The sequence below is a fragment of the Tupaia chinensis genome, unplaced genomic scaffold (assembly GCF_000334495.1).
Source record: "Tupaia chinensis unplaced genomic scaffold, TupChi_1.0 Scaffold147500_2, whole genome shotgun sequence".
Classification (NCBI taxonomy): Eukaryota; Metazoa; Chordata; class Mammalia; order Scandentia; family Tupaiidae; genus Tupaia; species Tupaia belangeri.
This window is the reverse complement of record NW_006207352.1, coordinates 463,513-477,008: the sequence shown is the minus strand read 5'-3', so window position 1 is coordinate 477,008 and position 13,496 is coordinate 463,513. Positions and strand designations below refer to the sequence as shown.

The window sequence follows — 13,496 nt, the reverse complement described above, 5'->3', positions numbered from 1 at the left end:
TCCCTACTCACCTAGATGCAGGCTTGCCATACCCTAACTGCACACAGAGCTGGGCCATTCTGGGTCCTCTGCACAGAGCTGGGCCATTCTGGGTCCTCTGCTTGCTCTCCCTCGAGATTTCTGGCTGTGCTCTGGCAGTGCCATTCTGTCCTAACACTTGTCCATTGTAAGGACATTGCTTCACCTGGCATTGCAGTTTTTCCTTCCATTGTCTTCCAAGGTTTACATGTTTTCTAATGCGGTTTGAAGTGTTTCTCCCATCTAAGTTTATATAAAATGCATCTGTTTTTCTTCTGATTTGCTTATGGCATTATCTATTTAAGATCTTTAAAGTTTTGACCCATTGGGAATTTTTTTGGGGTGTGTGTGTGAGGTTTTTGCTATAGGGTGCGCACGCTCGCTGGAAAGAGAGAGACAGAAAGCGAGAAATCACCCTCCAGGGGGGATGGCCACACTGCAATTGCTTCTCCTCCATTCTCCTCTTGGGCACGCACGCACACACACCTGGTGTGAGTTTCACCCACCGGGTCCGAGACTTGAACTGTGGTCGACCATATGGGAGTCCAATGACGTTGCTATTATGCCATCTGTTGGTTCCCGACCCACTGGGAATTAATTTTGTCCCCAAAGGTGACGTGGAACCCAGGTCTCTCCCACTGGTCTCCAGTATTAAGCTAATGTTCCAGTCCCAGTTATTGCACCCACCGGCTGGGTGGGGCTACTTACTTATCTCCTCTGAGAGAGAGAGAGAGACAGGTTCCCTAACAGTGTCCATGTTGTGCCCACTCTGTCCCAGCTGACTGGGGTCACTGTCACATGTGCTTGCACCTGGCCCACGGGGAGACTATGGGTCGGGAACCCAGGACCCTCCGATGTGGGCCCCGCTTGCCTCAGCATTGACCCTGTGACCAGCCCCTGCCCACACTCGCGAGCCAGCTGCCAGGCTGTGTGTCCTGCACACGCCACGGAAGTCACGCAGCATCACTCAGCACCAGCCCTTCCCGTGCGGGCCTTCAGAGCGTGACCGCGGGGCAGTAGGCCGTGCGTCCTGCACCTGTGGGGCTGCTGCTGCAGGTGATGCTCTCTTTTTCTTTCGTTTGTTTGTTTTGGAAGAACAAATACGCAGAGTACAACCCAGGGGTCGGGGAGCACTCTGCTAGCACTGAGTCGCTGGTATTTCCCTATTTTCAGTGGTTGGCCTGGTTGACCAGGAGCTCACTGCAGCACACACCTGAGGACGGGCGTGCCGAGACGTCTCACCATGATCGTGACCACTCCGGGCGAGTCTGTCTGTAGCCCCAGCACTGACCAGAACACGAGGCAGGAGCAGCTGCTCACAGTGAGAGCCAAGGGGCGGTGCCGGGGCCATGGCTGGAGCCAGAGCTCCCTGGACATCCCCTGCCGGGCCTCACCACGCCGTCCTGGCACCGAGGGCTGTTCCCAGGCCTGGTGTGGAAGGGCACTGGCGGACCACTGTGAGTCCTCTGCCGACCTGTGAGACTGTCCAGGTGAAGAAACGCCTCCATTGTAAGTGTTCCTGAGTGAGTGAGCGAGTGGCTCTCCACCTCTCCCCTCCCGCAGCCTTCGCCTTTACTGTCGGTCCCTCCAAGTACGCTGTACCCGTAAAAGGTCACAGAGCACTGGGGTGCCCCACTGAGGGCCAGGAAGGTGGGGCTTCAGTGTAACTGTGTCCCTGACAGAATGACTCATTACCTTGTGGATCAGTAGAAAAGATCCATTTCTCAAGCTGTGTCCTGGGGCTGATAGGAATCATACAAATGTCCCAAGCACAGAAGGTTCTCAGGGTTCCGGGGCCAAATGGGCTGGGACACGCTGCATGCCAAGTCCCCGCTGCGAGTGTGCAGTGCACATTAGCATATTAAAGCTGCTAGAAACGCAGCAGGAAGGGACCCAGCTTTAGTGCCACTGGGCTCCTGAGCCAGTTTATTAGCACAAGGGACAAAAGGCCTCACTGAACACAGAGATGGAAGGGCCAGAAAAGATGCAGTGGAACGTTGCCTGCCCCTTGGTCGTGGGACCAGCAGCATGGTCATGATCAGAGCTCGGCTTAGAGGACAAGCCGTCAAAATCAAGTTCTGATGAGGTTTATCCTGGCTTATTTGTTTATGATGCATTTAAGCCCATTAAATACAGTAAACGGTGGACCGTCCAGCCCCGTGGACCCTTCGGCATGTTCAGGAAATGGCCCTCTTTTGCACTGAATGACTGATGTAAATAATAAGAGCTAGGGGCCCTCCGAGTCCACATCTTTGTGCAAAGTGTGGAAAGCCTGGAGATGCTGTGTCGTCTGGGAGTGGCGGGAAGGGCAGGCCTGAGAATACACGAAGCCCACACCAGTCCCTGGGCAAGAGCCTGTGACTGGTGTTGGTGGCCGTGGGAGAGAGCCCAGCTGGAGCCTGAGAGGAGCCATAGCTCGAGACAGAAGTAGGTCACCTTTTCTTGGGGCTCTTGGCCTGCCAGGAACACTGCCCTGAAGTCCGTTCCCACAGTTGGGCGTTCACAGCCACCTCAGAGTCCACTTGCTGAAAACAGCCTCGTTTACAATTGCAGAGCAGCCGGTGCCCCTGGTGGAGGCTGGGTCGGGCGGCTCTGCTCGCGTGTCCACGGGCGAACCCGTGGTTAGCGCAGGCCTTCCCTGCAACCCCGGATATCCGAATCGCTCTCGCTGCCTGGGTCTGTGCTGACAGGGCAGGGTTATGAAGCGTTCTGGGAAACTGCTGCTTGAGACTGGCTGCTGGGATGTCACTCCTCTGGACCAGGGGACTGCCCAGAATGTCCTCTTGGACACAGCAGAGGCAGATGGTGAGCCCCGCTGTACGGTGCTTGGTCACCGCGGCATCTCATGGGCCAAAGCAAAGCAAGGGACAAGGAACTGGCTGGAAGTTCTGGAGAAAGGAAGCCAGTGAGCTGTTGGAACCATGGTCTGAAGGGTGTGAAGGAGCCTTTCCAGGAGCCTCGGGACCATGGTGCCTCCTGGCTCTCCGGGAAGGGGTCCCACTCGGTGTCTGAGAACTAGTGGACTCCTGGGCACAAGGAGGTCTTTTCTGGATCCAGTGAGACCTGAGGGCTGCAGCCAACCTTGGATAAAAGACAGCAGTCGAGGGGTGGCGGTTCATTCTACATATGGGCCTGAGTGGGCTGGGGGGCCCCGGTCGCTAGAGCAGTGCCTGTGGAGCAGGTCCTTCTAATCAGGTGGATGGAGGGAGGAGGCCCACACTCACCATGGCAGGTGGGCATCTTCCAGCCTCTCGAAGGCCCAGTCGGGTGGAACGTGGAACAAGGGCACCTTCGTGCTCCTCTTGAGCTGGAGCGTGCATCTTCTCCTGCCTTTGGACACCCGCGCTCCCATCCTGGTTCTCACTCCCCTGGGCCTCAGGCTCGCAGGCGCAGCGCCCCAGCCCACCCACAGACGGCCGGGCTGCTCGCTCTCCCTAACTGGGAGCTGGTCCCTGTGATGAGTCTCTGCTTCACCCTGTCTCCATCTCTGCCTTCTCCCTCTCCCTCCCTCCTTCCCTCTGTGTGTGTACGTGTGTGTGCTGTCTCCCTGGAGGACTCTGATATACCCTACCCCCTTCCTGCCGTGTGCATGTGTGCGTGCACATGTGTGTGTGTGTGCTGTCTCTCTGGAGGACTCTGGTACACCCTACCTCCTTCCCGCTGTGTGTGAGCATGTGTCTCCAGTGTAGCCGAAGGCCAGGGCTGGGGCACGGGTCCTCCGTGCAGGTCCGGCGGGGGCACTGCTCACCACCTCACCTTTGTGAAGGCCAGGGCTGGGGCATGGGGCCTCCGTGCAGGTCCGGCGGGGCACTCCTCACCACCTCACCTTCATGAGCCCTTCTTGAGGGGGCTGTTGGGGGGGTGAGTTCCAATCAGATAGGGTTGAATTGTGAACACGTTTGGGCAGGCCCAGGACAGAAACACCAAGGGGAAGATGGACAGACAGTGTGCTGTCAGCTCTGTGAAACGACCTTCCACCCATCCCAGCTCTGGGCTTGGCCTGTGACTCGCCAGGCCAGGGAGCATAGCCGCTGTGACACAGAGACTGGAACGCCTGCGTGTCGGGGCTTTCCCTATCGCTGCCGGGCCCTCAGCCTCCTATGGGCTAGCCTGCTGAGTGATTAGAACCTCTGCATTCTAGCGGACATTGAGAGCGAACCCTCAAGGCCAGCTGCACTGCCGACCCATTAGCTGATGATGGGGCCAAGCTGACCTGGACAGAGCGCCCAGCAAGCTAAGGAGCACACCCTGCTGTCAGGCCCTGAGTTTAAGGGTGTTCGTTAAGCAGAGAAAGCCAAATGATGCAGAAGATCAGTGTTAACTGCCCTGCACTTACAGGTAAAGCAGGAAGCAGACCAAGCTGTGCACTGCGTTGTCTTTAATGATGACAAATCATACCGTCCAGATTGAAGAACACTTAAGAATGAAAACACAAACAGTAAGCAAAAATGGTACTGCTAGAATTAGGTAGTGAAAGAGAGGAGGAAGGAGCAAAGCTAACTCTGCCGCTCCCTTCACAGGGTCCTAGTGCCTATTGGCAAAAGGAAGAGGAGATTTCCGGGGTTATGTAAGTACTTGAGATTAAAGATAACCGCTAGAACAGGTGGGAATTTCCAAGATAGGTAACGACCATGAGCAGTAAAGGAAACACACGGATATGCTGGAGTGTACACCAGAGACCCCAGACTGCCTGCTCCAGGTCATCACCATCTAAGGAGAAGACCTGGCTGACACGCCTGACACAGCCCACTGTAAGGAGAAGACCTGGCTGACACGCCCGACACACCCCACTGTAAGGAGAAGACCTGGCTGACACGCCTGACACACCCCACTGTAAGGAGAAGACCTGGCCGACACGCCGGACACGGCCTACCGTAGGAGAAGACCTGACACACCCCCACTGTAAGACACACCTCCATATAAAGAGGTTAAAATGTGAGAGTCTGTCAGAAACTGTTACAATGTATACCTTGAAAAAGAAAACGGATAAAATATAACTCAGACATATAACTCAGACCACGCACGTATGTCATGCTAATAAATGAAAGTACAACTCACCCGTTAGAAGAGAAATATTTTCAGATTGTTGTCACTAAAACCTGGCCGCCGTTGCTGAGAGTGGTGGAGGCAGAGCAGAGGGGAGGAAGGAGCTGACGTAGCCGTGCTCGAGCTCAGGGAGTGGCCGAGCGCTGACAAGCCCGCCACCGACGCCAGGACAGAAGTCCCCAGCGTTCCGTGCGTTCCATTTCTCGCGGTGGTTAACCAGCGCGTACAGCTAGCTAGTTGTGGGTTACCCTCACCCTCGTGGGTTTCCCAGAGGCGTTCTGTGCCCCTTTTCCTTTCACGGGACGCTGGGGTCCCTGTGTTTGATCTTAGGGTGACACTGAATCTGTTGATGCAGAGTTGTGGCCTGCGTGCTGGATTCAGGGAAGCTACAACGTATTTTTAAAGCTACACTGTTTAACAGGACTCTACCATCTGCAGCTGTTACTGTCAGTCACTATTATCGCAGGTTTCCCAGTGTAGCCTGCTACACTGTGCCTCTTGAGCAAAGCCATCTTCTGAAATTTCTTGCCTGGGACCCTGGTCCCTGTCCTGGTTGTATTCGTGTGACCCGTTGTCTAAAACAAGTGACTTTGTTTCCTCTGCTAAGCAAATAGGCTTTTTTATGATCTTATTGGTTACAGTAGTCATAGGTTACATTAGTTACAGAAGCTACAACCACCAGTTAATCCTTAAAGAAAGGATCAAAGAAAAAAAAACAGGGTTAAAAACTTGTCTGTTTGTTTTTTTCCTGTTATAAGATGAAATCACAAAGTAAAAAACAAAAACTAAAAATAAAAGATGGATGGGGACTAGCAGTGGGCGTAATGGCTGTGTCGCTGGACTCTCGTGTAGTCAACCACGGTTCGAGTCCCTGACCCGGTGGCTTAAACTCACACTGGCGCATGTGCGTGCGTGCCCAAGATCCCGAGAGGAGAATGGAGGAAGGGATTTCTTGTTTTCTGTCTCTCTGTCTCTTCCTGGCAAGCACACATGCCCTATAGCAAAAACCTCTCAAAAAAAAAAAGAAGAAGAAGAAGATGGATGAAGGGGGGCCAGCAGCTGCAGCTGGTGTGGTGGTTAAGGCACTGGACCTCCCCATGGATGACCATGGTTCGAGTTCCAGACCTGGTGGCTTGAAACTTATGCCAGCCACTTGTGCCTGCCAAAATCCTAGGAAGAGAATGGAGGAGAAAAGATTGTGGTATGGCCATCCCCCAGGGGGTGATTTCTCACTTTGTCTCACTGTTTCTACGTCCAATTCTCTCTCTCTTTGGCAAGAACATGCACTGCATCGCAAAAACTTTTAAAAAAAGGTGTGAAGTCACACCACTGAAAAAAGACACGGGAGTGTGCGTTCGCGTGCGCACAGACGTGTGAGGGGCTGCAAGTCCGATAGTACAGAAAGTCACGTTCAGGCCAGAAAGCGTTAAAGCAGCATCTTACGGTGGCGGAGAGTACGAGCGGCTGGGAGGAGGCAGCAGGAGTAAGTGTCTATGCGGCCAACGCTGCTCCGACTGCTTCCCTTAACTGCACACGTCAGTGACAGGAGACATGCTGGGAGCCCTTTGCCCCTCTCCTTCAGCTCCGACGATAAAGGTGAGAAGAAAGTTGTATCGATTTCATTAAACGTTCTGTAGCCATGACACAGGAAGGGGCTGTGCCCAGGGAGGCCCGCACAGCCTGTGAGAGACCATCGCTCACACACCTGTGTGGCCGTGGTGCGGGGGTGTGTGGTGATAGCTGTGTGTGCCGTGTGTTAGAGGTGCGCGAAGATGGGGCTTGGGGCGCCTCGGGGAAGTACAGTGAGTAGCTCAAGTGAAAAGAAGTGAGTCTGAGTTTTATGAAATTATTTTGAGGACTTGAGCTTTTTTTTTTTTTTTTTAATTTGCCAGAGGGTGCGTGGGCTTGCCAGGAGCGAGAGCGCGCACCCGTAGGGAGTAGTCAGAGCCCGGCCTCTCCCTGTCACGCCCCCGGGGCTCTGCAGATGGTGCCGAGTGCTCCTCGCACAGCACACGCACTCTCGCCGTCTCTCTGGTGGCCCCGTCCCTCGTCGCTGCTGCAGCTGTTTTGCTGACCTTATTTTCACACTAGGGACACGCCCGGTCAGCTGTGGAAAACAGCCCAAGAAACACAGACTCTTAACAGTTGCATGCACTTATTTAAAACAACAATGTGCAGGGCTTCTTGTGTTAAAAATCTCCCATGCACGTGTTTCTGAGCCAGAGGGCACCACGGCTGCAGATAAAGCTGCAGAAACATCAGCGGGCGTGAGCGGCTTCGTAAGCTTTGGCCGGAAGGCTTCGTAAGCTGGGTCCGAAAGCCAGATGTGCAGATGAGCGGCTGGAGAGGGTAGGGTGCCTTCTGAGGCAGACAGGTCTCCAAAGCAACAACACAGTGACTCGATGAGAAGCCCCGTCGATAAAGGGAGCCAGCGTGCTTCTGGACGTTAGGTCTGTGCTGATGGCCACTTGAGGCTCTGGGTCACGCTCTCGGAGCTGCCTTAGAGCATCCGCAGCTCAGCCTTCCACGGCGGGTCCTCCTGCTCGCTGTCTCTTTCCACACCCACCCCGCCCCTGGCCCTGGGCGGTTACAGCCCATGCCCAGCATGTCCCGGGGGGGCCTACCTAGAGCACAACTGCATTTCACCTGATGCAGAGCGAGGCCCATGCATCGCCTCTGCACTGTGGGGAGACGGCCTGCCTGCCTGCTGCTGTCTGTCTTGAACTGTCTTTGCCATTCTTCCACCATGGACTTAATTTCAACTGCTGTCGGGCGTGTGCAGCTGCCAGAGAGAAAACGCCCCCGAGGGTGCGGTCACGCCTCGGTCCCTCGTCCTGTCGGGGCTGGGCATGCACGCGTGTAGCTGGTGCGTTCCTCAAGTGCCGTCAAGGCCAGGTTGGCCATGTGGGGTCTGGCTCCCTCAACCGCTACACTCTGGAGCCAGCTTCAACCATCAGGGACCGTTGAGAAGATTTTCAGTCTTGCTAAACAAAGTACGTGCCAACAGCTCTTTAGGGTCTGTAATTTCTCACATATTCTGTCTTTGTTATGGTATTTCCCTGTGTCGGACACAGCAGGTGGTGTAGTGGTTGGGACAGTGGACTCCTACATAGCCAACTGTGGTTTGAATCTCAGACCCAGTGGATTCAAGTCATGCTAGGTACATGTGTGTGAATGCCCAAAATCCTGAGAGGAGAGTGGAGAAGGGATTGAAGTGAGGCCATTTCCCCGGGGGGTGGGGGTGATTTCTCACTTTTTCTCTCTCTGTCTCTATGGTGAGCACAAACGCTCTATAGAAAGGTCTCATAAGAGAGTGTGAGTGAGCCCAGGACCTTCCTGTCTCGCTCTGTCGCAAAGCGTACCTCACAGCCCAGGATCTGTGCTCACGGTCCAGCCATGATGTGTTCATTGCAGCCACAGGAGGGAGGGGAAGGAGAGGTGGGGCACGGATGTGTACCGTGAATGAGGCCTTTCTGGAAGGCGTGGCATTGTGTCTGGCTGCCAGGGTACAGTCCCACAGACCTCTCTGCTTGAGACGGAGGGTGTGTCCTCTGGCTTGGCTGGCCTTGTGTCCAGCTGCAAGGTGGAGTTTATTTTGCAACAAAAGAAGACAAGAAGACACATGACAGGACTACCCTCATGACCAGCACCTCCAAAAGCCTGTGTTTAAAACCAGTGCAGGTAGCAGGCCCCACGTGGTGACCTGTTCTCGTAGCGATAATGCTGGCATTGTCAGAGTCCTGTCCTTACCCCCTGTTCTGGGGCATCCTTGTTTCGTTAGGAGCAGTGTTTTCAGATGGCAGTCCCATTCATGTTGCCAGCACTCCCTGGGGGCCATGACACGTTACTACATCATCCTGGTGAATCCTAGGCACTACCCAGAACAAGAGCATTGTCACCTTGCAAGGGAGCAGAGTCTGAGCAGTTTGTAACTCGCAGAGGTGGAAGTCGGGCCGGGGTAACCCCGTGTTCCACTACAACATCTCTCCACTACTGCATTCCATGCTGCAGCTCTCCCTAGTCCCGTGTCTTCCCTCGCCTCTGCCGCAGCTCAGACCCCTTCTTAACAGAGTATCTCAGTCAGCTGCTGTGTGACTGACAGAAATGCCTGGTGCTGGGTGACTTGAAAGGAACAGCAATTTATTTGGCTCACAATTCTGGTGACTAGAAGGTCCGAAGATGTGGAGCCAGCATCATGCCAACAGATGCAGAGGAGGCAGGTGTGCAGAGGCCCAGCAGGTGCAGAGGAGGCAGGTGTGCAGAGGGCCCAGCAGGTGTGCAGAGGACCCGGCAGGTGTGCAGAGGAGGCAGGTGTGCAGAGGGCCCAGCAGGTGTGCAGAGGACCCGGCAGGTGTGCAGAGGAGGCAGGTGTGCAGAGGGCCCAGCAGGTGTGCAGAGGACCCGGCAGGTGTGCAGAGGAGGCAGGTGTGCAGAGGGCCCAGCAGGCGTGCAGAGGAGGCAGGCGTGCAGAGAGGCCCAGCAGGCATGCAGAGGGCCCGGCAGGCGTGCAGAGGAGGCAGGCGTGCAGAGGAGGCAGGTGTGCAGAGGGCCTGGCAGGCGTGCAGAGAGGCCCAGCAGCCGCCTTCCTTGTGGAACAGCTTGTGCTTGCTGGAACTTGCCCTTCTCACGACACTGGAGTGACGGGGCCATGTAGGCAACACAAGTTGGTAAGGATGCTGTCTCTCATTTTAAGGCAAGGCCTAGACTGGGAAAAAATTGAGACAAGGCCCGGTTTACGAGCCCTCCCTTGTGTCCTTAAACTGGCCAGTATTCAATTTCTCTGCCGTGAGTTTTACTGTTATTACGGTACCCTGTAAGGGTAAAACATCACCCCCAACCATTGCAATAAAGCCAATTAGTGATCTTGTAGGAATGTGGTTCCCTAAGACTGACACAAGGATCAAAAAGTTTAAGACTCCCCCACCTGTCTGTTTTTAAGCCAAAATTAACATATAAATTAAGTTAATATAAACCAAATTAACATTAAAAACATATGTAGACTAAGTTAGTTTAAAATTAGTTTTACTTACATACCCCTTATTAAAGCTACAGGCCAAAATTAACTCACACTAACAAAGTCAGCACATTCACCACATAACAGAGACTCAGAGATAAAACAAAAAAACTCACTATTAACAGACTCAACAAACAAAATACAAAAACCCACAGATTTATTAAAAAAAAAAGCCTAAATGAGACAACAAAATAAACAAAGCTGAGGGCTCCATAAAAAAATTAACCATTTTAACTGAGAGTTCTTATCTAAAACAACAAGTAGCTTTCAACTACAAAGAGTTTCTCATCTATGTGCTGTTGACTATGAAAAACTGCTAATAAAACATCCTGTGTTGTCTCCAAAACTACAAAATCATCTTCCTTTCCCATATAAGATCATAGACTCATCCTCTATTGTTGTAATGTATAGATAGTCCATATATTAACTGTGTCTTTACTTAGCAAGACAAGACTTCTATCTAGGTCTTTGCAGCCAGCAACGTTATCGCCCTAGCCCGGGACTGAAGTTGTCAAACATCCTGCAAGCCCCCTCTTCAAAAGACTCTTCCCAATAATCAAAATCCAAAAAAAAAATACAACAGACAAATAGACTTCCTCATCCTAAAAACTGTAATTAACTTTACCTGAGCTAACAAAACAAACAACATGTTTTATAATTATTGCTTCCATACTTTATATACCCTGTTCCTTAGAGTAAATCTTTTACTGCCCCTCACCCATTTACTTACATATATCACATTTTCAATAAAAAGACACAATAATTCCTAACAAGTGTCACTCCTCAAAAAACAATCTTTAAGGTGTGTCCAACATAAGACGTACATAAAAGCATCGAGGCCTCTGTCTTCTATTCACCTTCGCCGCCTCCGTCAAAATAACCCACCCACGCCGAGACTAGACCCCAACACTGGAGCCCACTCCCTCTCCCAGGCAGCAGTCCTAAAGGTGCTGCCGCCACAGTCCTATCACTGCCCATGAGGCCTCACCCTGACCCAGCGCCATTGCATGGCTATACTTCCAAAACAGTGAACATTTGGGGAATGGGCCTACACGCTAAGCCATGGCACAGGGACCTCCACACGAGCTCCTCCGTCACGTGCTCACTGCCGCCTTCCCTGCGACGGTTAAGTCATGGCGAGCTGTGGGGAGAGCTTGCTCTAAGTGCTGCTTTTGGGAACAGAACATGGTTGGAATGCGAGTTTGGGAGTCTGACACCACCTCTCCACACTAGCTGTGTGACCCTGGGCAGGTCTCTCGGCCCCTCTGAGCCTCCGCTTGCTTCCCTGGAAGATGGCCGCCGTGGTGCCTGACCACACTGTTAGGACTGTGTGTTCCTTGCTTCCCACTCAGCGACAGACGGTCTTCCTCTTTGTTTCTTCAGCCTGTGGCACACCATGGGGGCCTGGATGTGTCCTGGCCACCCCTCCAGCCCTGAGGACAGTGTGCCTGGCCACCAAGGGTACTCAGCTCATGCTAGAGGGGTAGCAGGAGCCCGTGACACCATCTGCAGTTTGGGCATGGCTGGATCAGAGCTGCTTGGACCAGGGGGCTTGTGGCCAGAGAGGAGACTCTTCACTCATGGGTGGAGCCAGAGGGAAGCACCTCCTGTCCGACGTGGCCGCGCTCATCTCTGCTCCTGGCCTGGGCCTGCAACTCTGGGAGTCCCTCAGTGTCCACGGAGAGCCTGGAGCTGACCTGCTTCTTTCCCCTCCTACAGGAGGGGCCGTCTGGTTAGCGCTTGGGAGCTCCCTGCAGCCGGCCTGCAGGAACAGTTCACACTGCAGGAGGCAGCAGGGGTGGGCAGAGCTGTTGGAGCAGACTCGGTTCCGAGGGTGTGGCCGTCGTGGGCAGAGGAGAGCTTTGGCTAATTTTTCTCTGGAAGTGATTTTAGTGCGCAAAAGTGCGATCAGACTGCATCAGTCCCACCTCCCGGTCCTGCCTGCCGAAGGGGCCTATATGGAAAGCACAGAGGCAGTGGCCACAGGGGAGCCCAGAGCTGCGGGCACCCTCGCAGGGCAGTGAGCGGTCCCATGGGCTGTCACCCTCAGTCGGAGTGGGCCCCCGGCTGAAGCAAGGGCAATGTTAGAACCCTAACCTGAGCCCGAAGAGCAGAGTGTGCTAACATCTCCCAAGCTGGGAAGACTGCCGGCCACCCCTCAGGCAGACATCTATACGTGATACTCTTTGTTCTTGGAAGCAAGGAGATGAGTGGCAGGTTCAGACAGGAAGTAGAAATACCTCTCTCTGTCCCTCTTGCTAAGCACCACACAGCTAACCCCATGGACATTGCGTGTAAAGCAGCTGGAGAAAGCTGAGAGGCGGAGGTGGATGGGGACCAGCGAGGCTCCTGGGCACCGGAGGAACGCTTGGGAATACGGCCCTGGGTTTCCTGTGGCCACGTATACCCTGAAATCGGCTCTGGAGAAGCTGACCTCCTGGGGGCGCCAGTAGGAGCAGGCAAAAAAAAAAAAAAGGAAGAAGAAAGAAGCCCAAGAAAACCCTCTTTTCTCTAACCAAAGTGCTAGGAAGGGGCAGCCTCAATAAGCAATTGAAGTTATGCTTGAGAGAGATGGAAGCACAGTTCCTAAAATAGCAGAAGATAGGAAAGTGAAAATTTTAGATTAAAAATGCAACAATAATAAAAACCAGTGAATGTGTGAAACAGGACGGAGGAGACAGAACAGGGTCCTGTGAAATCGGAGGTGGACTGGTGGGCCTCCCCCACTGGGACACCGGGGGCCAGCCACAAGGAGGACAGAGCAGTGGACTGCAGCGGGAGAGGGCAGGGGTGTCGTTGGACTTCCGGAAAGAGGAGGGCCGGGCCGTTTGCACATGTGCTCAAGGGAAGGTGCCTCGACATTCCCCAGAGTTGGTGGAAGAACCTATTGGAGCAGATCCAAACAGAATTAGCCCAAAGAAGCCTATGTCAAGATGGGGTGTGTGTGTCTGAGACAAACTGGACATGGGAGACCGGCCGGGGATCTTGGACGCAGGGAGGGGCGCACCTGCCTACAGGGAAGCAGCGAGGGTCACGGCCGAGTCCTCGCCCTCTCTGAGACCAGCATGCTGTCAGCACCCTCTGTGCCCTAGACCTCGGGGAGGTCAGGGCCTTGTCACAGAGGAGAGGTGAAGAGCGCACCACCAGCAGAAAGAAGAGCTGGAGGGCTCCAGAGGCAGGCCAGTGGTGGGAGAGCTCAGACTGCAGGCAGAGCGTGGGTGCGGGTGCGGGCGCAGAGGACCCCCGGGTTCCCCCCTCCTCAGCGTCCTTAGTTGTGTTTGACAGCTCAAGTAAAGCTTGAACCCCGAGTGTCTCCATGTCCCCGAGCGTATACAGATGCCCACGAGGGAGGCCAGGTGTGTAGCAGGCCAGCCCTGCTCCGTGTGAGCCAGCCTGTCGGCACCAGCAGGCTGCCAGG

The 13,496-nt window shown here is 54.0% G+C and overlaps 1 long non-coding RNA gene across 1 annotated transcript in view; it reads left to right on the top strand.

Moving 5' to 3' along the window:
• Positions 1-13,496, top strand: part of LOC102480440 (uncharacterized) — a 33,900-nt gene that overhangs the window by 2,282 nt on the left and 18,122 nt on the right. Inside the window, exon 2 of the long non-coding RNA XR_003548118.1 lies at positions 1,192-1,527. This is a non-coding gene — a long non-coding RNA (uncharacterized LOC102480440). The remainder of the gene's footprint in view (positions 1-1,191; positions 1,528-13,496) is intronic.